At 39.7% G+C, this 27,763-nt stretch overlaps 1 protein-coding gene across 2 annotated transcripts in view; it reads left to right on the top strand.

The window, feature by feature from the left end:
- HTR1F (5-hydroxytryptamine receptor 1F) overlaps window positions 1-27,763 on the top strand; it is a 106,897-nt gene that overhangs the window by 47,581 nt on the left and 31,553 nt on the right. The window contains exon 2 of one of the 2 annotated variants that reach the window (XM_050332910.1): window positions 618-718. The exons of the other annotated variant lie outside the window; for it this stretch is intronic. The gene's annotated coding sequence lies outside the window, so the exon portion shown is untranslated. The remainder of the gene's footprint in view (window positions 1-617; window positions 719-27,763) is intronic. 2 annotated transcript variants of the gene reach the window in all.

Raw genomic sequence — 27,763 nt, 5'->3', positions numbered from 1 at the left:
GCTAACTGGAGGGGAAAAAAAGAAAAAAAACCTTAATATTTTGAGAATCCAAGAAACAATGCCTTGCAGTTCAAACAACACATACTGGCATGTTTATGTCTTTAGCTTAATAACAGCAGCTTAATACTGCAAAATGCCAAGTGCCCTGGGCTCCTACTGCAGTCAGTGGGAGTTGGCAATTAGCACCTGACAGATGCACTTGGGTGCTAAGAGCATGAGATACCCTGAAACTGCTGGCTTGGCTAAACACCACAGGCTTCCTCCAGCTTCTCCTCTAACTGATCATTTATCTTCAGAAAAGTACAGGGCAGGTTTTTCGATTTCTTGCCTTCCTCAAGTGGAGTCAATTTCTGGAGTGTCAAATCCCGCAAGGTGCTTGCTGGTCATTAATTAGCTCATTACAAAGAATTTCAGAGATCGCCAGCAATGCTCTTATGTGAACTCCCTGGGGGTTTCCTGACACTGGCCTGTAAGCCTTTAAAGAATGATTCCCAGTTATTTGAAGAGATCCTGAAAATTAGTTTAGGGCTTCTTAAATTTTTTTTCCTTCCTCTGAAGTAGACATCATTCGTTGTCATTTACAGAGTCTGTATTATGATTTTTTTGCTTTCTCGCAGGTTTTTGGCAGCATCCAGTGTTGCTAAGGGTGATTTAATTCCTACTTCCAGTCCAGTTCCCAGAGGCAGCTTTTCCAAGCTGATTCTAAACGCAGGAGATGGTGAGTTGCTTTCTACCCTCATGCGTGGAGACTCCACACATGTGATGTACCTGCTTTAAAGAACAAATTCATTTAGTTGGGTCTTCCATAGGTATTCTGCAAAGCACTTTGAATAGAGGGTTTTGCTGAGCTCTGTGAGACTGACCTTTCCTTAGAGAAGTAGAGAGAAATCTGCACTGCAAGAACTCTACAATAATAGAGCAGGGAAAGGCAGCCAGGTCAACCTCTAGAGTGATTGCAGGCTTACCTGGGCAATCTGAGTGCATGTAGTGCAGTGGAAAGCTGCAGACTAGCCAGGAAAAAGATGTCAGAGGGAACAATCAGTTTGAGAAAAGGAGAGCAGTGGCCAATGGAGGGATGACTGAATAGATGAAGAATGTCTAGCCCAGTCTGAGAAATTCAGACACTGCAGAAGAAGCTTAGTCTGCAGTAGTAGATCTGACCTTCTCCACAGCCGTGGACTTTTAAACACTCAACATCTACTTTAGCTGAGGGGGAAAAGAACAATGGTGCCAATATAACGCTTCATTTCACGGATATATTTTAAAGACTTAACCTTTGTAAGACATTTTGAAGATCAAAAGCACAGCAGTGTTCATTACCTTGCTTAACCAAATTTCTTGGTGCCAAGCTGAACCTAAATTCTTTTGATGTTAGCTCATCACAGGTATTTTGTGAGACTTTTTCAATTTCTGTGTTAGCCTGTAGCCATTTCATACCACTGTGTGGTTGATATTATTTCTGGGTTTGCCACATGCAGTCTTGCAAAAAGAGATGACATTTTCATAGCACCTAATTGTAGATTTTTAACAACTGAGAGCCAGTGCCTCTCAGTACATCTGTACCCAACATAAAGAAAAGGAGGAGTTTTATGCTGTATCTGGAAAGTTCAGCAGATTCAGGTGAGAGGAATTCTTGGTCTGAAAGCTTCTCTTTTCTTTTCCCTGATTGTTATTAGAACCTACTTCCTCCCTTACTATTTACTGTTTTGCACTTAGTACAAGAGAAAATTTGATTATTCATTAATTCTGCTATAATACCTGTGGTGGCATTACAGAGAGAAATTACCTGGTGGGAGAAAATGGAAGCAAAGTGCAAATAGGGAAACCTTTTCTGGTTCTGATGGAGATGGGTTTGCTGGCTGCATGCTGGTTTTCAAAAGGCAATGACAGACCAGCAGCTTAAAGAAAACAGGTCTTGACAGCACACTTTAGTGAGCCAAACATTTTATAGCACCTTCTGTCATACAAAACGCTTTCATACCATCTGTACTCCAGCAGCAAAGGGTTGTTCTGTCCCAGGCAGAACCTTTTGTCTTTGCATAGTCAGTGGAGCCAGCTATCAGAGTTATAAAACTCGTCTGAGGTTGGATGTATGCAGAGTGTCAGCTTCTCCTGTAAACCCTCTCTGCGTTCCTGACTTCCCACAGCCTGTCAAAAGCAGCAGCACAGCTCAGCAGACAGGCAGGGGTGCAGAGAACAATCAGACAGGTATGAGTTTTCTTGCTTAACACTGCCTTGATTTGCTGAAGAAAAGAAATAACGTAGAGGAGGAAGAGAGAATGCAATTGAGAGACGAGTATGTGTCTCATTAGCACTCACTATGCAAGTTCTTTATACTCTGGGGAAGGTAAAAGTATTTTAGTGTGGAGAACAGCCACAAATACTTCTTTTAGAAGAGGACTTTATGAGGACAGCTTATTTCTAAGATAAATATAGGTAACACATATACAGTCTGCATCTTAAATAGAGACCAGGCAGGCAATTAGAAAGCATAATATCTTGATTACATTAAGTTGCCTTCTTTGAGCAGTGATATTTGTCATTATTAAATTGTATGTTTCTTAGTATTGGAAGAAGAGAAGTCATTAGTACTAATACTTACATAAGGAGAATAATGGATTATTCCATATATCAGTATCAGCAACAGGTTTTGTGCTAGTAAAATCCCATATGCTTATGGCAGCTTAAAAGTGACTGAGTTGCCAAAATTTTATTTGATTTCTCAGAATAAAAAAAAAAAAAAAAAAAAAAAAAAAACACAAAAAACCAAACAACTCTAGAAAGAGAAAACAACCTGTCCCATGAAGTAAGCCCTAAATGCAGGTTCTGCTTTCAGTGTTGTTATCTTTGAGGCTCAATATTTTTCCTGTTATCATCACTGTTTCATGGATTTTTTTCCTACTTAATGAATTTCTGTGCTCAGACACACAGCTATTTTCTTGGCTATCTTGCTTCATTATGCTGATGGAAGCAGTCTTTTAATTTAAAACATTATTATTGAAAGTAATGCATGAAAGGCTTATCTGAAAGATATATTGCATTGGCAATAGATGCAAATCAAAATGCAGTTGTCTAGGTACTCAATTATATATTTTAATGGAAGACTTTGAGTAAAGCTTAGGCAGGAAGGAGAAAAGTTCTTATCAGCATCTATCATTTAAATTACCAGCACATTGGTAGACTGTTCATATATTTCATATACCTCAATAAGGTCGAGACTAAAGCTGATTCAATGGACAGCAGTTCACTTGGGAAGTCTCTGTCCTTGAAATACATTGCCACAGCAGCATTCCAAAAGTACAAGATATTCTTGCTTTTTTTCCCCCAATGCATTAAGTACTTGCATCTTTCCACATCTAGTGGGCTACTTCATCATTTGTAATCCATGTAAATATTTACCACCTATTTGCCTTTGAATGTACTCCAAACTTTTTTTCTTTGTGATCTTTGGAGGTCTATGACTTGGGCCAAGGGTGGTCCAGAAGAATGCACGCTGGATAATGCCTCCACTGGGACACACATCAGTCATTCAGCTGCCCAAATTATATTTAGTTTTACTTCTAGGTTTCAATCTTGCAGGGTTTTTTTCCTCTCAGTTCAATACAGCACAGCTGACAGGAGTTTACCGATAGTGGTTGCAGCATTGTGCAGGCTCATTCTGATCAACAAATGATACAAGTTCTTCTCTACATCAGCTCAGTATGCCGAGGAGTTTAAACCCTGCAATACTCTTTGTGACTCAACCCTTAGCATTTTGGAGCTGCTTTGTTCTTTATTGCTTACTCTTCTGGCAGCCACCTTGATCCAAAGACCTTTGCACTGCCCCAGAGGTTGCAGAGAGCTCTGTAAGGCTGGGATCTGGGATAAAGCATCCTGAACAAGTACGGGGTCAGAAAATCATGTAGACACACAGAACCTTCTAAAATATAAATGAAGACTCTCTGGTACCTTAGATCCTTCTGAAAGGGGAATATAATGCAGATTTTAAGAACCGGCCTATCAAGCTCACACATCACTGCTCATGTAAGGAGAACAAAATATGCTCTGGAAGAAACCTCAAGGTCATGAAGTATTTTGTTTCCACATAGAAGCACCTCCTTCAGAACAGAAACACAGGTATGTCATCTCACTGTGTCATATCTAATATACAAAATATTTTTTTTTTTTTACTGTTATCTATCTTTTCCTTTTATAGCAGCCTGTCAGATGAGAACCAGTTACATACAAAATGTCACCACACAAATATTAGCTATTTGTTGATGGCTCAACTATGCAGCAGGAGTTTGTAGGCGGCAACAATGCTGGTAGTCATGAGTTTTGCCTCAGAACTGAACTACAGTTCATTACAACTTTTGGACTATCTGTTTTTATTTCTGATCTCTGTACCTGCACTCTTTTAATATATGCACTGACCTAGTCTTTTTACAGCAGCTTGAAAAGTAATCATCAGGATAGACAACAGTTAGGATTTAAAATATAAAACTGAAGTTAGGATAGGCACTGCTTGCAGAATAATAGCTTTAGCAGGGCTTTTTTGTTCAAATATTTAGGAATTTACCTTTCACTCAAATCTTAGCAGCCTTAGCTATATTCAGAAAGACTGATAATTTAAAAATTGTTTTACTTTCATACAATAGAGTTCATTCAAAGAGTTTTATCAAAAGTCTTACCTGCTAAATTTAACTTTGAGGTTATCTTAATTACACTGGGACCTTCGAACTTGAAGTTAACAGTCACAGAGATGTTGCACTTCAATCATAAATTCAGGACAATTGGTACAGACACTGAGGCACAAGAAGAGGACCTATCAGAAGATTGTGCTTAATGAGATTTCCACAAGACATCTGAAAAGCTGACCTTTGCCAAGTGCTTCTTTTATCATGTATTGCCAGAAATGTGTTACCTCTTCAGTTTATATATCTGCAGTAGATTCCATCAGCTGAAATCATGCAAGTTGTAATTCTCCTGAAGCCAGTGCACTCTAGGGAGGACAATTTTAGCTACAAATGAATAGGGTCATTTACACTGCAGATAAGGGAAGGCAAGTTACTGCAATGTCAGTAAAATACGCACACTTAACAATAATTGGGGGGAAACGTTCAGACTTTTCAAACGTGTTTCTAAAAATGATGATAACTACAGTATGTGTGGTAAGTTTGTGTCCTGTTTTGAACATGGTACTGTCATCACCTGAATGTGTTTAGCTCAATTAAACCAAGCTATGTTATTGCAGATAGGGTTGGTACAGCAAAGATCAGCAGACTTGCTATTGAAAGGCTCAGAAGACAAATGAGATAAATGTTCACATTTGGGACTTAAGATAGAGTAATTATTTTTCTGTTGCACTTTAGTCTGCTTCATGGAAGAGATATCTATTTCCTTTCCAAACATGGGATTCTTAGTACACTAAATATCAGGACAATCCTGTATTAGAATCAATTAGAATCTATTTCTGCTGACTGTCTCAATAATAGTAACACCTAATAGAAACTTCCCAGCAGAAAATTGTCATACATCCCTTGCTGTTCTCAGACAAAGTTTAAACACTTATAACCTGCAAATTTAGGATAGGATTCATCTGACCAGAGACAAACAACTCTACTTAAGCCACTCACTCCCAAGTTTCCTTTTGCAGTAATGCAAAGAAACAACCACTCCTGAAGTGTGAGACGTGGACTAAATAAGTCAGCACGATCTCACCCAGTAGTCACTTCACTCCTTTCCCATATTAGTGCCTAAGGTGCCAAAGGGTACCTGTCTAGCACAGATTGCTTTTAGATTAGGCAGACACGTAAAAGAAGGTGAGATGAATTCCACCAAAAGAGGCTGCAAAATTTAGAAAATTTAGAAAAACTTAGAAGATGTGTTTCATTTCATTTTATGTAACAGGTGCGTGAAAGTTTCTCACCTAGTAGGACTTGGTGACTTCAGGAAGAAGCAGAACTTCAGAAGAAGACTTCAGTAGTTTACCAGAAACATAGGGAAGGGAAAAAAAAAGTTTACATTCATAGAGTAGATTAACATGTGTAAATAGCTTTTGCAGTGTCCCCAGTGCAGGGGAACAGGTAGTATGATCTGTTCAGGAAAAACCGGTAAACTTCACTTCAGTAAGTAACAGATTCCCCCATGGGTTCTTCTGCATGACAACTGTTCCATGCTTTAAGAGTCCTTGCTGCAGAGTTTTTGAAAAGGTCTGTGCTGCTGTTAAGTCCTGTCTCTTATGACAGCTGAGGGCTATAATCCATAAAAATCAAAGCTTACATGTGAATGTTGTCCTGAAGGAGTGTGTTGGGCTTTATTTGAGCCTATCATTAGAAATTTTTCTCCTGAGGTCTTTCAGATCCTGGGAAAGAAAGATCAATATCTCTATAGAGAAAAATGCAAGGCAGACAACTGAAAATATTTCTTATTCTAAACACGGGATTTCTTGATATGCCTCTAACCCACAGTAGTTTTCAAAGATTAATCTGCTAACAAAGAGTTATTTGACAGAGCAGGATACTTTGGAATCACACTGCTGATGTGCCAGAGATGATGGAGCACCTAAGAGACTGCCAGTGGTCTGGAAGTGGAATGGAAACACACTGTCTTGTATTTTTACTATGAGTAAACAAAACACTGCTATTCTTTGCAGAATTCAGTTGTCAAAAATCTATAAAGCCCATACAAATCATGATATTTTATTTTTCAGAACTCAAATCTATTGATCTTCCACAAAGATGTTCAAGGCCACATGCTTCACCAGCAAGGTCATCCCATGTCAAATGTCAAGGTCATAAAAATCTGCTAGACTTTCTCAGTCAAGCAAAACATTTACAGATATTTTACATTTGCAAGACAACTTAAATTTTGTATGTCTACCTCTGGAAAAATGGCTCTACCTGTCCCTGCACCAAGCTGGAAGTTTAGATTTAGTTCTGTGCTCATTCAGAGAGTTGATATTTACTTGACCAGGCAAACAAAGTCCAGTTCTCTGAGGTCAGTTACAAGAATAGTATTTCCCTTACTTTGGAACACGATTTGTTTTTATATTACAAATATGTATACTGCTAAGCTGGACAAACACACACATTATCCCTTTTACTGTATCTAAAACAGTAGCAGCAGGGTAGAAAAAAAAAAAAAGAAAACCAAAATCAGAAATTACCTGCTTAAATACAACTAATGTTAAGGCAGATTGCATCAGCAAGCAGTTTACTTTCTGTTATTACAACTTATAAGTAGGCAACCCTAAAACATCAAAAATGTTATGTCTGACCAGGAGGAGACATTAAACCCATATCTGAACTTCATATCCTCAGTTATCTTTATCATTGCCTGCAGTTTATTAATTAGCACTTGCTTCACTGATTAGTTAAATAAAACAAGGAAGAAGCTGAAAAACTTGGTGTGGATTCAGGCAGGTATTTAAAATAAAAGAAACTGACCATTTGGCAGCACAGTTGATGGCCAGATGCTGAGATGCTGCTCAGGAAGATGGGTTTTGAACTGATCCAAAAAAGAAATGACAGAAAATTGACAGTTTTGCTGCTCTTGCTTGCCAGTGTGGATATGTTGCTGTTTCTGGACTTTAATTTTTAGTTTCTCCCTCACTGCTTTTAGGACACAAAAACACCAACATTTGACACTTGCAATTTATGTTTCAAAAAGACAAAGTAGTTGTGTGATTTGGAGGCTACAGACATACGTCATAAATGGGCTCAGACCCTCAGCATGCCCCTGTAAATCAGTGGCTGTAACCAGTAGATTGATTAATTGATGCACTGTGTAAGCTGTGATGTTATCTGAGGTACAAAAACATGAAAATGAAGGTCTGTATAGAATTATCCTGAAGTGGTTATTTGTTCATAATTCTACTACTTGCAGTAGTGCCTAGAAACCCATCTTGTACTGAACAAAAATACAGTAGTAAGTGATCCATTTGCTAAAGGGCTTTCAGTATAAATAGGCAAAATGAAGGCTTGGGGAAAACTGGTTCTGAAAATGATTGTGCTCCTTCTTAGCTAGACAAATTGTAGCAGTTTAACTAAAGTCCTTGAGAAGCCGAAGTTATGCCAGGCAATTGAAATCTATAGGCAGGGATTGAGTAGTTTACATCTGCCCTCCATCAGATGCATCATCAGTTGAAAACTTGCACAGTCTCAGTTCAGCCTGAAAAGCAGGCAGGCCAGCAAAGCCCTCTCTGCTGACAGCAAACTGTGGTTTCAGCTTTTAATAACTTTTCCATCAAGAATGGCAGCTTTGCACCTTTACCAGCTTCTGTCCTTACTGGAAAGCAGAGAGAGAGGAAGGGAAAAAAAAAACAAACAACCACCCAACCACAAAAAACTCTGCATGGATTTGAAGGAACCCTTTTATGCTTTTCACATTTGCTTACAATCTCTGGAAGAAGAGAGCAAGGTCAAGTCAGAGTTCGTGTTTGAGGGTTTGGCGTCTTGTTGCTGTTGCCAGTTCTGGGTGGCTGGATTATAGTCACTCATGCTGCAAACACAAAGGTTCACAGCCTAGCAGGAGCACAGAGGATAGTCATTTCTATCAGTCTTCAAATCTGCAAAATACTCAAAGATCATTTCTTGGTATTTTAAATAGTTCACTGCTAGAAAAAGCTAGTGGTGAAATTTATGCTACAGAAAGGAAAGTCATGATATTGTGGAAAATAGGGAAGTATCCGTGTTCCTGAGTTTAGCTTGGGATCTAACTAGGAAAAAACAAGGCACACAGAAGAAAACATTAGGAACTCCAACTTCTCAGAGCCTTTTTATACTTTGAAGTGCTGGGCTAACTTACTGACTCTTGTATCCCCCTCCTAATTAGTTATTCACTTATGACACTCACACACAGAATGACTTACTTTAAGTGACAACTTTTATACCTCGGTGTGGCACAAGCTCTGGTACAGCACAGCTCTAACTTTCTCAGCCAAAGAAAGGCAAAGCTTGAAGAGGAAGCGAGCGGAACAAACGATTATGAGGATGGATGGAAACGACAGAGGCCTCTGGCGAATCCCAGCTCAGAATCCATTGCTAAATGGGAAGCTGCTACTTTGTCACAGTTGTGCAATTACAACTTGCAGGTGATACTTTTGAGCTCTCAACTGCAACTATGCTTTTCATTTCCCAGTTAAGACAATGCTACTGTGTCCAGTCTTTCACCGTGCCAAGCCACACCATTTGTCTGTTGCAAAACAAATCTGTGAGGAAAAAGAGAACTTTTCAACCTGGTTTTCCGAGGCCAGAAGCATTCTTTCAGTCAATTAACCACCTGGCAAAAGCTTTCCAGCTTGCATGCAAGAATCCCACAACACAAGAGAGAACGTTGTCCCTGTTAAGTTCTTTATATTTCATACTATGAACCAACAGAGGTAAGATTTTCCACGTCACTACACAGGCATTTTTCAGTAAGGCAAAAAACCCACGCTGATACTGGGTCAGACCTTTGTGAAAGCTTCCAAACGTGGTCAGTCACACCTGAACAGTCCTACTCCAAGTAGCTTAAAAGATTCCTGAGATGAAAGTTACTGAGAGTCATCATGGTTCAGATAACAGTGGTGGGCTTTATTCATGAATCTGGTGTGATCTCTTTTCAGTCTGGTTTTATTGTTGGTTGTTTCAGCATCCTGTGGCAATGAATGCTGCAGTTTTAATAACTCCATAGGCAAGGTCTCGTGAATTCAGTAACAGGGATGTCCCTTGTTATTAAAAATGTGCTTGCAGATACGTTTATTGCTTCTGATGAAATTTCTCTGTAATTTATCTTGCATAGTTATAGAACAATTGCAACTTTGGGCCTCGTAAACTGATTATGCATTATATTGAGAGGGAAAAATGCAGGAGAGGATTTGGCTTGTACATTTTATCTCCAAACAGTTCGAAATTACTTACCTTCAAATTTTTTTACTTCAAACAGTCACTTTACTGGTGGAAATTAAAATTCATAAACTTTCTCCGAGTTTAGGATTCTTTTCCCCTGTGATGAGCATGTGGGAACAGCCAATATAGTTACAGCACTGAAAATTATACATAAAATACATATTTAAAATTTTCAACAGGTCTGTCAAAACTCTGCAAATCTTACTTAAGGGAATTTGAATTTTGAAAACGCTTGCCTGGACTGCCCTCACAAAGGCTTTTTAACACTGAAGAAAAAACCCTCACCTATTTGGTTATAAATCAAAATTAACAAAAAAAAGCTTTCCTAAGAAAGCTTTTAGGAACAGAGCAGAAGACTAGTGCTTACATGAATTCATTATCTGCTTCAAAACAATTTATTCAGAAGCAATGGAACAGAAACAAATTAAAATGTCCCTTTAGATTTCACTCAGGAAATACATTCTTTTATAGGTCTTTGACTCCAGCCTTCTGACAGCTGAAATTAACTTTGCATTACTGAAAGAGATAATGTGCTGTCCTTATTCTACGCAGAGATAATACAGTAAACACTGATACTTTAACACGTGAGGTTTACAACAGAAACATTTCTTAATTTATATTAGTTTGTATTCACAAATGAGGCCTAGCTGTCCTTTAGGCTTCACTATTTCCAAATTTTATTTAAAACTGACATGTCAGCTTTAGTAGTTTTTTTTTGTTGTGGGTTTGGGGGGGGGGTTAAAACATCTATGTACGTGCACATTTATATAAATATTACTTTAAATTACTACAATTTAATAATAAACACTATCTCCTGCTACCTCCCAGACAACTTGCTTGTACAGGAAAAAAAAAACCCACATCCTATTTCAGATTAAATCTGTTACGTATTTTCAGGGAATGTAATAATCTTCATACAGTAGCAGAAATGTGTGCAGGAAAGTGATGGTTTTATAGTGCTATAAAATCTGTCCTTTCCCAGGGTTTTCAAGGCTGCAATATGTAGGTTAATACAATCGAAACCCAACTACACAGTGTGGCTCCCAGTGATGAGAGTGATGTAAAACTACCACGTGCATTACACGTAAGAAGGATGGTTTGGTGGCTTTTTTGAGCAATCCTGTCCCTGTTCCCTTTAGGGTAGACAACTCGGACAGTGCACGAATTTTTAAGCCCCTGCCATGTCCCACAGCCCACTTGTCCAACACCCCTAACTATCCCATATATTCCAAAGGCTCTGATAAGTTTCTTAATTAAATCTTGACAGTTAAATTGTAGTTTATGAAAACAGCCTATGGCGGTTTGCAAGTCAGTGTCTGTGCATATTAAACCAGCACTTGACCAGATTGGGTTTTTTACAGTTCAGTCAGGTATGCCTTGAAAGCATTATCCAGGATAAGTGGTAGGTATTTGAATAATAAGTACCCTGTGTCTGCCTCTGGGATGAAATACAAAGCTTCTCAGGCAGTCTGCAGTGCTGTAAAGCACAGTCAGAATGTCCGGTATTTTGTTCTACTGCAAGAATCCTCAGTTTACTTAGACACCAAGCTATTTTTCTTATCCTTTTTCCCTCATAGCAGTGACATCTCACCAGCCCGTGTAGCCAGAGGTGTTATTATTCCCATTCTCTTTCACTCCCCTCTGTGACCTATATTCACTCATCTATTTGTTAGTCTTTCACTTATAAATAGACTTTAAATGTTACTGTGTGACTTCAAACATATGTTAACAGATAACACCACCCACTCCTACTAAATAGAAATACTATTTTTCACCAATTTACAAGTTTAGAGCCATAATTAAGGTAAACTTGAAGCACACTTTAAACACCTCAGTCCAAAAGCATGCACATCTCAGAAGTGCTCTTATTAATAACTTGGTGATAATTGTTTTCTTGCTTCTTACAGCTACAGAGGTGAATTTTATTCCTGAAAAACAGTTAGTGTTGCTTTTCAAAGGACAAAGTTAATCTCCCCCTTTATTTGACATTCTGTTTTTCATTTGGAATGGTGACAGTTCTGACCTTGCTTGCCCTGTGGTGACTCCTTTACAAAACCAAATGCATCAGTAACAGCATAGGAGCAGGCATGGCAAGCCAATGATCAGCAGCATGGAAGAAGTCAAAAGGATAAGAAGCATAGTACCTTGGTTAAAAATTCTCAACTGAGGCCAAGGTGCAAATTGACATGGAAGCCACTTAAGGGTAACCAGGAATTCCCATTCCAATCTACCTACAGTGGTATACATCATTTTCCACAAAGAAGGAGCAGACACCTAGAATTTAATCTTCATCAGATTAAATTAATTTAATCTTCCTTCAGATAAAGGAAACATTAAAATTGCAGGATAGACACTTAAAGCCACATTGAAGTTGCCTTTGTGTAGCACACCAGCAAAAGAAAACCAGCCACCAAACCAGCTGATGTAGATGGTTTCATATGCATGCTGCTCAGACCTTGCATCCATTGGAGCAAATATAATTTGACAACAACTGATTATTTGGAAAGAATCTCATTGAAAATTGCTGCATGGCCACGGAAGTTCCTGAAATGCCAGGAGAAAACACGGTACGAAGGTTCCTGTGGGAAGTGCCACCTATGCTGTATTCACATGCTTTTCTACCCCTTATTTCTTATCATCCCTTTATTTGTAAGAGCTGAAAACAGACTTAAAATAAAGCTAGTTATGATGATAATTGCTTACAGAACAGTAGTTGGAAGGAGATGATGCGTTAGGAAGGCACAATTCATTGCAGCAGCTCACTGTAGAGGTAGTTTCATGCTCAGCACAAGAGGTGAACTCAAAAAGCTCTCCAAGTTTGAGCCACAGACCAATCTCCAGTCTGCTTCCCATGGAGCCCCTGCATACATGACCACAAGCACTGCTGTGAACAATTCCAGACTTTGCACCTACTGGGTCAGTTTATTTGCCAGTCTTTTTGTAGCAGGAAGAGCTAGAGCCATGACCCAGGGCCAAAGCAATCTTAGATTTGAGCCCGTAATCACCTCCCTGATATTCTCCCCCAGGCTAATAGCTCTTGTGTTATTATATATTATCCTTATCACATGTTTTCTCAGCTAAAAGCATGAAAACCCATGTCATAGCTTAGCAGAGCAATGCTTTCACACCATAACACTTGTATTACCTGACCATGCTATGGCACGAGGGTGTCAGAATTTGAAGATGCAAAGGGTGCTCTTGGAGGGGGGCAGATGTGGTTCTACCTTGTGTCATTACTACTGGTTTGCAGCAGGCTCAGGCATAAAACCTCTAGGTTTTGTTTTTTCCTGTTAGAAATTGGCTTGTTCTCTAAGAGAGCCAATTTTAGTGCATGCACAGTATTGATAACAAAAGGATCAGAGCCCTGGAGTAAAACAGGAGGCAAAAAGACAACCCACAGTGCAAGGGCAGTACGACCTCCAGACAAAAGAAGGAAAGAGGGAAAAGAGCCTGAATGAAACCTTGACAGGAAATGATTCATGAGGCATGACAGTTCACAATCTCCCAAAGGTTTTTCTAGTTCTCCTACAAACAGGGAGGTGGAGATCACTTTTATACATTGCAGGTTGGCATCAGAAAAGAGTGGGAAAGGAACTGGAGATGCAAAACAAAGTGTAGAGGAAGTCCTCTCCTCTGCATCTCATAACTAACAGTGACAAAGTCAAACAGCCATCTACCAGGTCTGTGGGTAAGACAGAATTAAATTGTGTATCTCAGATGAGTTTCAACATAATATAAAAAATAGTAGCCTCGTAATTAAATAAAAATAATAGATGTTGTTATTGAATCAGTTTTTCAGGATTTTTACGGGAAACTAAATAAGAACAGCAATAATGTCATAAAATGAGATATTAATACTTTAAGTCTAAATAATAGGGAGATCTTTAAGAAATGCACTTTACATACAGTGAAGTTACAATTTAAACTTTAAATTTCCTTAAGTAAGTGTAACTGTAAGAAATGATTATCAAGGATTTTAGACTAATTATCAGACTGATATTTCTAGATGCGAAGTCATTAAAAATGTCTTCAGAGCAATCTCCAGATTAAAAGTGACACACTGAAGGACAACTTAATTTATTCTCTGAAGGTTTCTCTTGCCCAGAAATGTAAAATAAGTAACTGCAAACACCCATGGTGAAAATTCTAAAGGAAACACATTGATACTGAAAATATTTCCTGCGAATAACAGTCTTTTTAATCTCAAGACAATAGCTTTTTGCATAATTGGGTTTTGCTGCTGTACCTGAAAAAATGATCACGTTGTAAAAATGCACAGGTTAAACAAGCAACATTTTTAGTCTTATTTGGGAAGGTAATATTTTTTCCCCATTGCAAGTTAGAATTGCTCATGGTGTTTTTCAGTGGCATTTATCACCACAGATCTTTTCCCAAACCCAGTGAAGGTTTCTGCCCCAACCCCCTGTGGGCTTGCAGCATTGTTCTCATTTTGAAGACTGAGAAAAGGCACTCACCAGTACTAATTGCAGGTTCCCTGCTTAAGAAGAGCATAGCCTTAGTTGCCATAGGTTTTGGCAATGTACAGTCCTTTGTTTTCACTCTTCACCTCCTGGATATCAACTTTTCACATCAGTTTATCACAGATCTGAAGTTGGTTCTCAAGTCAAGCACTGGAGATTGCACAGAGGGACGAGAGCCTTACTTAACTGACTTCAGAAAGTTTGTAAGTGATATTAGGACAGAAAGAGGGCTAAAATTCATTGCAAGGTCCAGAGGCAAGTGTCTAATCTTGAAGTCTTTATTTTCTCTTTCATTACCTACACTTCAATTCTGTAACAAAGCAGGTAGAGGTCTGACATGCAACTGCTCTCGTCTCTGCAAAATTCTGGCTTATATCCTGAGCACTGTCTTAAGGTTGTACAAGCAACCATTCACCTGTTCTTCTCTCTCAGTATGGTTATTGTTTAAAAATCTTCTTCCTTTTGAAAACAGCACAAAGGAGAGCCCCAGGAATGCATCATTCCCTTGGCACATAGGCTCAGTACCACTGGATTGTTACCACCCTGTCCTGTCACTGAGTTAACAGAGCAAAAGGAAATGCTTTAAGTTTCTAATCTCTCTGGGCTGACCACTCACAGAAGATGGGTGCCCCTTTGGCCAGTGGGTGTCACAGGTGTTGTCTGATAGGAGAAAAACACGGAACTGGTGGCCACAGGGATTGTTTCCCCACTTTGGAGAGTGAGCACCAACCACCATCCATTTCCAATCTACCTCCTCATCACCAGTTTCTCTGTTCATACTAGTCTGTTTGGAGCACTTTCCCAGGAGGACAGGTCCTTTGCAGTGGGCTGACTATGAGTCTTCCCCCTCACTGTCACTTCCCACCTGCCTTCTCCTGAAGTTTTCAAGATTTTTGCGGTCAAACTGATGTAAGGATTTTAATAGTGGCAAAGTCATACATTTTTCCTTAACCTCCTTCTCTGAAACAACCAAGATACAACCCACATCAATTCATCCTAAGGCACAAAACCAGGATGACAGCTTTTTTTTTTTTTTTCTAAAGCTACAGGAAGTCAAAAATAACATTTACACTGGAAAATACGTGAATAGTTTTAGGCATCAGCAGTTGAATGAATTTCATGATTATTACATTCATCTCTAAGGTATAAAGTAGCAATTCTAGTTCTCTTTTCACTCTTCTCCAGCAAACCTGGAGATTCAATAATGTCATACAACATATTGCATTATGACAGCAGAGTGCTGATATGTCCTATACAAGCATTTGCCATTTTAGGTGTAGGATGGTTTTTCAATATATTCATCAACATTTTAAAATACTTGCCTAAATTAGACGGTTTTTACCTTCTGTTACACAAATATAGGTTCTTTTTCATCCATACAGGGATAGTTAAATGGAGCTATCACCAACACTAACAGAAATATTTTGTAGGAAACAGAAATCCCCGTGAAAACTAAGAGGATGCAGAAGGAAAACAGTGTATTCTATTGCACATATAGTAAATAGGGATGCCAGTTTGACACAATGTTTGTATATAACTAAGGAATAGCCAGACTACTGGCACAAATATTTTAGTGCTCCCTTCTCTATTCAGAAACATCCACTCTCAGAACTAAAGTAGTTACGCTGTCTGCAATGACAGGTTCTTCTCAAACAGTGCCACTGACCAGTGCTACAGGTAACAGGTCTGAAGAGATACCCCAAAAAGAAGTTTATAGGCTAATATTAATGTTCATCTTATCTTTGCAAGGCAGTACTCTGCAGTGCAGATAATAGAGTTATTTTCATGTCTTGCTCCCAGTGCTTTTACCAAACAATGCTCTGGACACAAACACGTTTTGAAGAAACAGTAATTTAGAATACTGTGCACGTATCACTTCTGCTTGCTCAAAGCAGCTGGAATAACTGCAGTACTTCTACATATGTCGAGGCTGGTGGTTACAACTGACTTCAAAGTTTAAATATGACAACAACCTGTGCTAAGCTGCTGGGAGAAGAAATTACAAAAGTAATTCTGGGAGTGAAGGAAGTGAAGATTGTATTGTACACTTTCTAGCATTGCACTTGATACCTTATGTCCATTAGCTAAGTCACAATTCAGTAGAATCATCTAATAAATAATGGCCAGTCTTTGCGAGCGAAGATCCGGGGAAGGTCTTTACGCCTTCCAGCCTGCGCATTGGATTTTTTAGGTGAGACACAGTGTGCGCGGAACTGAGCCCACCCTTTAATCCTAAAGTTCATCTGCCGGGGCCAAGCGAGCTTGGAATAAGGGCTAACGAGCCCCACCTGCCCGGGAGTGGCCCTGACCGGGAATCGAACCCGGGTCTTGGCGGTGACAGCGCCGCGCCCTTACCACTAGACCACCAGGGGCTCCCCAAGAAGAATCATCTACTAAACAAAGTTTTGTTAAGTGTTTCCTTAGCTTTTTGGATAGTTTACTTTTTGCTTTTTTTCCCCTCAGGGTATTACCCTCAATCCCTGGTGTGGAACCAGCCTAATCACACTCAACTTATTTGAAACTTGCCATGACTTGTAGAACTGAGAAAAGTTACTACTTAGAATATTTCTAATTTTTTTTTTATTTTATTTTTAACCTTCCCTGAAGGTCTATGATGTTAGTATCTCCTGAGCTGCCAAACATCTTCTGGAAAAATGGACCAAGCACAGACAATTGACTTTCTCTGGTAAAATGTGTTCTGGATTGCAGCCCAACTCTGAGAGACCATCCCTAAAATAAGAATAGCTATGACAAAACTGAAGAAATAGCCCATCAGAAAAGAGATGGCCATTGCCCTTAGTGAGCTTCAAAACACTACATTTAGTTAGGAATAATCCCCTGTATAAAGCAGGTCTGCGAGGGACTCTGCAGAGAAGGATTTAAGGGATCACAGGCTGGATGTGAGTCACAACAATGCCACATTGTTGGAGAGAAAAAATAAAAGAATATATAAAAGAGAATATTATACTGTAATAAATAAAACAGGGATACAGCAAAGCATTTTAAAAAAAATAATCGTTCTGCTCAGCTGAGCACTAACAAAGCATCACCCACTCTGTCCACTTTTGAGCAATTTAGGAGGGTCAGGAATGTGTTGAAAAGCACATAGGAAAGAACAAGGAAAAAATTCAAAGAACTAGAAAAAGTGACCTAAGAAGAAATATCAAAGAATTAGAATTAGAGTAACTTCTTTAGACTAAACAAGGGAAGTAGGGAGGAAGCACATTTGAAAGCCTAGAGGCTGGTGCAGTGACGGAGGGAATAAAATGGTCTCTATACACACCCAGAGACAAGCACGAAGGTGGGCATGGCAACAAGGAAGGCTTAGCTCAAAATTCTGTGACTGCATTGGAAGGTGGTGCCCAGGAACTGTTTACTTCTGTTGCTGGAGTGCCTTAAACAAGAGAAACATAATCATTTGTCAGATGCAACAGTAACACTGGCATTGTGAGACAGTCAAGATTACTGTTCAGAACCACTTTTCAAATAGGTTATAATTTCTGCCTTGCATATGCAGTTTTCACAAAGGGAGTTTTGCCTTCTCAGAAGCTTAAAATTGGGACTGACATAGCTGAGTGTGTGGCTAGTGTAAGTAAATGGCTGTAAGGGGTAATAACTCTTTGAATTTTGTTTTTGTCAACAGCGAAAGGCTCTTTGGATAGGTTGGTTTTTTCCTCCAACACCTTTTATTTAGAATCACCATTTTTAAGAGGGGTTAAAAAAATATTAATACTCAGCCTTTTATACAAACTTTTATTCAAAAATTACTTATCAAGCATACTTACACATCTGTGTTTTACCTACTTTATGTCTTCTTTTTGATCCTCTAACAGTCTTCACATTCAACAAATTGTCTGGGGACAAAACATGCTCTGCAGTTTACCAAAGCAGAAGTGTTACCTACTTATCAGGAGAATGCTAATGCAGAAGGCAGGGTACATTTCAGATCGAGGCCTTGTTATTGGGTTTCAGAGAACATAATTGCACACTTGGGAGGCAGTAACTTAATTACAGTCCTATGGGGAGTGGGAGGAATCAAAGCACAAGCACGTCTGAAAGGGACTTGACACAAGTAGCCCAAGTGGCCTAATCCCATCAGAGGCACTTGATCTGTACTCCACTAAGCGCCCAGCCTTCTTCAGGCACTCTGTAATTAAGCACTTAAAAATTGCTCCCCTCAGTGCACTTCTCTGCTGCTGCTCTTCTATCAGCTTCATCACTTAAATCACCAGCGTGGTGAACCTGCCCTGTGCCCACTCCAGTGTCAGTGGCTGGATCATGGATAAGGCGCAGGGCTGGGGGGCAGAGGCAACACATCTGAGAGCACCACTATCAGGGCCACTCTCAGTTTTCAGTGATGTGCCTACCATGAGGGACATCAGCTAAATGCATACAGGAATTTTGAAAGCTTGAAATGATCTAGAAATAATTGCTTTAAGAAAAAAAAAGTAGGGCCTGGACACTGGACAGAAGTTCTGTTTGAGAACAGTATTGAAGCATGTGCTAATTTTATTATTTCAAAGTATGATCCAAGTTTAAAAAGAACTAAGACACATTGCTGGATCAGGACATGTGACTGACTAAAAAAGGGAATAACCACATCACTTCTAAAGTGTGTCATTTAAAAAGGAGTATAATTATTCATCCTTCAACCATCAAACAACCTGCAGCTTATGGCAGTTAGGAACAAGCACTTTCTCTAGGCATACTTTTTCATAATTGTCCATGCATGAATTTCCTGCACTTTCTTGCTTATTGACTAACCCCAGTGCCAATCAAAATCAGGGTCTTGGAGTTGAAAGAGAAGACACTGATGAAACCAAAGGTGGCTTCCATGACAAGGCAGCATGAAGCAGGCACTCATTTTAGCTGAAGAGCAGAGTGTTGCCCAACCCTTCAACCGCTACCCTTCCAGAGACCACTTTGTGAACCACTGTTCTGGTCATCTTTCATGCATGCAACACATTTCAACATGGGAAATAATGTAAGAAACTTTCAGGGTTATTATCTGTAAGTTCACTTTCTGTGAATACAGCAAACCACCATATCCACGAAAACTAGTCCACCACCAGAGATGTCCTCTGATGTGGGTAAACTCATCCATGGCTCAAACAGGGTGAAAGACAACAAAGCTGCAAGCCCCTTAAGAACTCTTTATATAAAATGGACAGGTTTTTTAATGCTACCACCAATAAAAGAAAGAATGAATGAAGGTTGTGCTTTTTTTTTTTTAAATTAACATGCAATTGCAGACAACTAAACATTTTCAGACAGCCTTACCAAACTTCAGTTGAACTTTGGTACTAGAAAGACATACTGTACAGGGCTGGTGGCTCATTAGCACAGCCACAGCACTGCAATCCCTGAAGGAAGAAATGGGGGAGGAGGACTTGTGCTAATTTAGCTCCGAGTTCCACTGAAGAGAATGTCACACTCACTCCCCCTCAGCAGTGGGCTTTTCATATGGCTGCATCCAGGATGGTTAGTGGCTTAAAAGAGAAACCACTACTGCTGAGAGAGAGCAAGCCAGTCACTCATCAGCCTAGTGCCTTTTTACTGTCCTTAGTAGTACACCTCTTGTCCAGTTAAAACACAGTCCGTTTAACCTAGTCCAAGTCTGGGTTGACATAGGATGTGTTCACTTTGAAGGAGAAAGGACAGAATAAGGTATGCTGATTTCATTTTGTAAGCTTTTGTTGAAGAGCTCTGTAAAAGTGAAAGACTTTTGTGGTTTCTTGGAAACACTTTTTGCTTAACAGACCTCTATCCCTCAGTGAACAAAGGGAATCAAATATGTGTTTTGCTGTGAATCCTGTAGGCAATAATAGCCAGCATATATATCCCATGCACTTACCCTGTGCAGCTTTCTCTACTGTAAGCAACAGCCTAAGAATATCCCTTTTCTGTTTTCCCATCTGGTAAAACAAAATGGTTGTTTTCATCTTGGGGCCTGTAAACCTTTATAGGAACAACTCCTAAGAGATCCACCCAAAACAATTAGGGAGGCTAAAAAACAAACCAACCACATTACTAGCACAGGACATCAGTTGTCACATGGGGACCCACATTTCTACCGAAAGATTCTTAGTAGTCTACAAATTGGCTGGGGGGATTAAAAAAAGGCTGAAATCCACTGCAGAAGCTAAATAGCAGAAGACAGATAACCATTGAGAAAGACTACAAAAATAAAGAATATAAGCAAAAACATATCCCTTATATCCCTTGGGATTTTATTGTCTAAAATATTAAAGTGGAAGGTATAATGAAAATATGGGGAAAATTGGGAAGTATCTGTAGTTAATATGACATTAACAGGAAGGGTAACAATAAAACCACACTGTTCGTTAACTGGCCATAAGTTGCTCTATTTACAAATACTGTAACTTTTAGAGAAGAAAAAAGGCACTAAGACAAGCCAGCATTTTATACCAAACAATTAATAATGTGCTGACAGTCTGAACATTAAGTTAAGGTTCCATAATGAGGGTAACGGTCTGTGGAGCTGGTTCGGTCATAAGACTGTTCTCAACTTAATGGGTACCATAACCATCAAAGATGAAACACAGTATTTGGAAGGCAAAATAGATACAAAGCAGAAGAACATCACAGCAAACAAAAAAAAGCTCTTATTCCTTTCAGGCTTGGCACTGCACAGCAGGAGGAAAATACAGCACTGGTCTCTCTGTATCTCCCAGTGTTCTAACTTCTGAAAACTAGAGCTGAAGACACTCAAAAGCCAACCACAGCTTAGGGAATAAGTCTTCCATGGTTCTCTCTATAGTTAATGGGGAGAGAAATCTCCCCCAGGAGAATAAATCAGAGCAGAAAGTTGCCTGTGAATTTCTGTATCTGACACGACAAAAGACAGAGCTTAAATCCAAAGAGGCTTAGCCATGAATCTGAGAACTGACCAAACAAATATCATGAAGTTAACATAGACAAGTGCAAATCCATGCACTCAGGGAAGAATAATCCCAGGTCTCTGCAAAGGCTGGAAACCAAATGGACTCGTGTTAGCCCTCCTGAAAAGATCCTGAGGTTGCTGTTGGGGCCAGATCAATACAAACCAATACCACACTCTTGCCTCAAATAATGCAAATGTCCCCATTAAAATAAGCATGTCCAGCAGACTGAGAGGTTATTATCCCACTCTAGCCAGCACTGATGAGGCCACACTTGCAGTACTTCATCCACTCTTGGGATGAAGGATAAGATCAAGGTGGATGTAGATAAACTGAAGAGAGTACACCAGCTGAGATGGTGAGGGCCCAGGGCACACAGCTTGTGAGGAGAGGGTGAAGAACAGAGGTTATTTAGTCTTCGAGGAAGGGATGATCCATCAGACTAAAGAAGGGATAATATAATGCAACTATCTGTTGGGAAGTTAAAGACCACAGAGGCAAACTGCTTTTGAGGGTGGCAAGCAACAAAACAAAGGATGACATCCACAAACCTTGTCCTGAAAGGAAAGAACCTCTATTTCTGAACCTGAAGGAGCGAAAAAAGCTTCAAATCTCTTTGGTCTTTCTATGAGCTTTGTAAGTTAGAAAGAAAAGCTTGCTGCTGTCTTTCCTGTTTCACTTAACCCATTAGTATTGTAAACAATGCTTCAAAGTAAGCATCTGTAGGATCAGCCTCACACCTTGCAGTGGGAGAAAGAAAGCCTTTGAAAATGATGTGGCACAGAGTACAGGTATTCATCAGCTGCATTAAGAGTCTCTAGACAATAAGCAAGTTAATGGTGGCAGTAAATTTCTAGTTGGTTATTGCACGCTGGGGAACAAACTAAGCTTGGGGATGGTTAACAAAATAGACCTAAACATCCTATGTAGGTCTCAAGCAGTATTTTTTTTCTAGATCATTTTCAATAGTGGACTACCTAATTTAAATGACAGATGATTTTAACCAGTGCTGCATGTCAGCTATGGGAGAGGAAAACGGCATAGTTAGTAGTAAAGCAATTTGAATATGTGCCCAGAATTAAAAAAAAAAAAAAAAAAGGGGGGGGGGTGTTTGCCTTTTTTTTTTTTAACACATATTCTAAAGTTTATTTAGCACAGTCCTCTCCCACATTTGTGTTGGGCTTTTTTTGCATTTCCTCCTTTCTTGAATAACATCAGATCCAGAAACATTGCAAAACAGTAAGAGAAAGTATTTCAAGCTTTGAAGCATGAATTACAATATTTGACATCCCAAAGAGAACGTTTGGAGGTTCAAGCAACTTACACAGTATTCATTGTGCTAAACATCCAAAATTGCCAAGGCTTATCTGAACAAAACTGCTTTGTGACTAACACAACACTAACCATCTATGTCATACCAAGAGATTGACTGAAGCATGATGCAAACCACAGATTAAATAATATATATCCCTGTCCTTGCTTCTACATCCCTCTTGGGACTAGTGCGGCACGAAGATTTTATCGGAAAGACTGCAGTAGCTTTAGAGGCGAAGAAAGGAATGAGTTATAAAGGCCATTCCATACAAACACTGCTAAAACTCGTTGCTTCATAGCATCTTTGAAATGATCAACCTTCATTTCTGAAATTCAGGGCCCCCCTCTCCCCTAGGATTACACTCTTCAGCAGGGTGGATCTCAGCAGTAGTGTTCCTGGTTTTAAGCCCTGCAGGGTGGAGAGCATTTCTGAACAACCTCTTAGGGAACCACAGTAGAGTCACTCCTGCCCTGTGCAGGGTAAATGAACTAACATTGGTAGCTTGCTTGATGGGCCAGTGTGGGCAGTAATACAGTAATAAAATTGGTCTGTACTGACCAAATTAGAAGGGAGTAGCCATACATACATGAATTTACACCAGTAGACTCTGTAAGGTAGGGCAGAAACCGAGCAGCGACTTATGAGAGACTGCCACCATCACCCAGGAACTGGGTGTTTTGTGAATAATAGTTGATTGGCAGCAACTCAAAGAGTAAAAGACAGAAAGACTAATCCCCGGTTAAAGGACTTAGCAGCGACGTTCCTTGTGGAAGAAAGGATAAATCACAAGCGACCAGGCGCCTCTGCAACGCGCTGTTGAGAAGTACATGGTTGTGCACACTTTGAAGAGGAAAAGGGCTCCAAGGCAAGAAAGGCAGCTCACATGTTTTTATTTTACTGGGGCAGGCTGGGGGAGGGAAGTGAGGGGGATGTACAGCCCGAGGCGTCGCACTGCACGGGAAGCAGCAGCATGCAAAGCCAAAAGGGCTTTGCTGCTGAGCCAATGTCAACGTTTCTCACACTGAAAATGCAGACAGGCATTATAAACAGTGAGGAAACATCCACAAAATATATACACTGGAGTCCTGGCTTACGTGTGTCAACATATAGAACGACAGGTACCTTTCTAAGTAATTTTGTGAGGCTATCTGCAGCTGTAGTAAAATCCTGATCTTTGATTGAGAGGCTACTTAGGGAAAGAGAGCAAAAAGTGCTGCTTAGAGAAACGTCTAGTGACTATGAAGTAAGCACTTCAAAAGAAAGAAATCAGATTCCTCCATCTGTTTTTACCTAGTACACAGGAAATACATTTTTAGTTAGTAGGCTGAAGGATCAATTAAAAAGGCTTTGACTATTCTTCCAAGCCCTAAAGCTGTCAGAGACAAAAATACTAATTTTGCTCTCAGTAAATAAATCAACACCTTAAATAATTCAATCAAGACAAGCCTGTAGCTAAAGATATCACCATGAGCAACTGGTTGTAAAAATTAGGAGAATTCTCTTTTCTTCTCTCTGAAGGTCTCCGCTGTAAATGTCAGGTGGGAGGTATTATTGTTTTATAGGCAAATAGTTTTTCTGACTTAGGAAACATATGCCAATACAGATAATGAAATTCTAGCTATTAATCAACCCACTCCACCACAGAGGCAAAATCTCCCACAACAGGATCCCTTCAGCTATGAATTTTTATATCCTACGACGAACAACGATGCATTTTATCCAGAAACGTGACCTAGATCCTACACTTGATCTATAAGCACAGTCACTGATGTTTTTTCTGAAAGGCCTAACTGACCCTTGTGGAATTACATGGCTATATTTCTGCTTATTAGTGACAAACTACCAAGGGCATCGCAAAGACCTAAGTGTTAATAGAATTCTACAATGTAGCTATGAATTTACTGACTGCACAGTATCCCCGAGCAGCAGGTAGGTGTTGGGTGATGATAATTTTGCAGAAATATGACCCTTTGTGCAAGAGCAGAAGCCCAGCAATAGGTCAGCAGAGCACACACAGCATGAGACCAATGCAGGATAAATAAACCACTGAACTATCAGACCAGCTGTTGCCCATGAACCCAAACTAACAATCTCAAAAAGACAAAAAGTTCAGCTTCATTCTTGTCATAACCTAAAGTAGAATTCAGCCTTCGCCTCACCCTGCTCACGACAAAACACAGGTCAGTTCTCTTTTCCCTTCTTGTGCCTTCTCTACCTGTGAAATGAGCCACAGACAGTCTGGGCTCCAGGTCTTACAGCAGGTAGAAGATGAAGCTCTACCTCATGCTAGAAACATTTTGCAAGCTGGAAGACTTGTATCTGCCAGTCTCTCATGATTCTTTTCTACCAGAACTAGAAGAAAGAGCTGTTATGACACCAAAGGAGGAAGGAGACAATTTTCTAAGTTATATGCCTGCTTATCACTTCAGTTTTCTTACCCTACCTTTCAGGCTTTGTCACAACTTTGCCATTACTCTCTACAATTTTACAAGGATTACCATACAAAGTCAGAATTTGCTGTTTTAAAAGAATATTTCAAGGTTGAAACAAAATTCTGGAGCTAGACACTGCACCCCATAGTTCCTCTTTAGATATCTGCAATCACTGCTGACCCAATATAAGGAGGTGGTAAACCTGGGCTAAGAGTAATCACTACAGCTGCAGTGGTCACATGGCTAATTACTCAGGGAGCTGTACTTGGAAACAAAAAGGTACTGAAAGGTTGCATGTCTACCTGTCCTTTTCCTTTTCTTCAAATCCATTGAAATGCAGCCCCTTTGGGGCTTGTCCTTTGCTGGGCAGATCATAAATCCACATAACAAGTTGCTACACTGTACATTTAATGATAAAGTACAAATAATCACTCATTATTTGGAGTATCATGCATTTCATGAATATCATTAAAACCTCATCAGTGGATTAACAGATTAAAAAAGAGATTAGTGTCACACAACCTCCATTCTGTTACCTTCTAATATATAAAAGTAAAGAATCTCTAGTTCATTTCTCTTAGTCTCCCACTCACCCTTAAGTCAAGGCAATCCTCATAAGGACTTCTAGGCAGGGTGAAAGTATTCTTTTAAGTGAGTAGATAATCCTCCACTGAAACACAAAGGAAGGGAACTGTAAAGTTATTTTGTGAAAGCAGTTTGTTTCACTTGTATCGAACATGAAATTAAATGCTCCGAGCAGCACTGAAAACAGTAATTATCTTCAAGTGATATCAGTGACATTTTTCATTGCAGCATGCATGGTGTTGGGTCTTGGGCTACAGCAAAATCAACAGCAGATGAAAAGGAAAGGGGAGGTATTTGGTTTGGTTGTTTTGTTGGGGGTTTTATTAAACAAAAATATCAAACCTCGTCAGGTAATCCAGAAGTGGAACTAATATTTATTTGATGCCTTCAGTTTTGACTCAAGCAATTTAATTTTTAATGGTGGTGTTCTTACTGTAACCAGGCTGGTAACAGAGCCTTTTAAACCCATCACCAGGACATTGCAGTGATACTCCATCTGATTCTCAGCTGAGGTTTTTGAGGGTGTCAGTCTCTGCAAATTGAGAGCTAGACACATCCACTTCAGGGCCTGTGCCCTGCACTCTGCACCACCTGTGGTATTCCAAGCAGAGAAGTCTCTAACTGGAGTTGTGGGTGGTCAGAGAGCAAAATAATATTCAATGAGTTGGGAATAAGAAATCCCAAAACATTTTATAAGTGTTGTTTAGGATATTTTCAATACCAGTGACTTAGAGGCTGAGATATTAAGTGATTTATTAAAAAAAAAAAAAAAAAAAAAAAAAAAATCTGCCAGACTTTCCAGAAAATTTAGAACAGAGAGATTTGGCATTTTTCTACTGCTTTTTTGTTCTCCCTTACCAAAGGTTTTACAGGCCAAAAGATTTTGTCTTCCTGAAGAGAAGACAGATATATGCTTTACAAGACTCAATAGATTACCTTGCCATGTCTTGCAGGAGATTACAGTGGTTTGAGTGTATCAGGCTGTCCCTGGCTGACAGAAACAGTAAATCTGCTCCAGATTAACTGCCTCTCCCCCCGGGGAGCAGAGAAATCACCAGGAGAGGAAAAGGTTCAAGCACATAATGGGGGAAAATCCATCCAAGCAGGTTCAAGTTTCAATATTTAAGATAGCATGGGAAGGGAGGAATCCCTGTGGAGCTCCGTAGTACAGGCTATGGATTGCAGAAAGAAGCCAGATGCTTTCAGCACCTCTTTGGCAAAATCCTTGGTTTTTTGTAATAGTTCCTGATGGGAGCAACACAAAAAAGGCAGCCTCACACTGGGATGACACACTTCCAATAGAGGTTGAATATTCCTTCCTCAACACTGCGGGTGTGCACCTACAAAGCCACTTTGCATGGTCACAGGACCTTACCTTCTAACTAGAAGCAGGCACAGCTAGTGCTACCAGCCAAAGGGAAAGGCCAAACTGGATAAGAGACAAGTTGAAAAGATTGTTTCCCCAGTTCAAGTCACTGAAAATGTCAGCATACCCACCAGCTCTCCTCTGCTCTCTTCCTCTCTTTTGAAGGTGGACTTTATGCTTGGCTCAGCAGCACTGATAAGGGGATAAGCAAAGTGCAGGTGAGGCAAAAGGGTTCTAGAGGTTTGTTCTGTGCTCTTTCCCATCCATTTCCCCTGGGAGGTAGGACAAGCCATTTAGCCTCCCTATATTTTCTCTTCTTTTTCAAAAGAGCCAGGTGTAATAGGAAACCCTCTGACATTTACAGTTGTAAAAGGGCTTTAAGATAATGTAATAGAAAGTAAAATAGAAGTAAAAACTGCTAGTTGTTCTTTAATATGCATTTATTTTGTCCATGGCTGGACAGTACTACTGCCAGATCCCCACATACCAAGTGGTAGTAGCTTTATCCATTTCAACAAAATGGAACAGAATGTATGCTGTTAAAGAGAAGAGAGGTGTCTGTCACACACAGTATGAGTAAAATCTGTCCTGTCTCTGGTTGTGAGAGAAGTAAAAAGAAAGTACAAGGTCACTGACAATAGATTGCCACCCATCAGAGCACACTGTTTACAAACTGAAATGAATACTTTCAAGACGTTAGCAGCATCATGTAAATTAGGTTGGAGCTCAAAGAGCCCTCAAATTCAAGAGCCTCACAGTAGGCCATTCAGGATAGACAATCTGGTTATATCAGGCAATTGAGTCCTGTCAAGA

This window comes from Myiozetetes cayanensis, unplaced genomic scaffold (assembly GCF_022539395.1).
Source record: "Myiozetetes cayanensis isolate MyiCay16 unplaced genomic scaffold, myiCay2020 scf5-8, whole genome shotgun sequence".
NCBI classification, from domain to species: Eukaryota; Metazoa; Chordata; class Aves; order Passeriformes; family Tyrannidae; genus Myiozetetes; species Myiozetetes cayanensis.
This window is presented reverse-complemented; position numbering and strand designations above follow the sequence as displayed.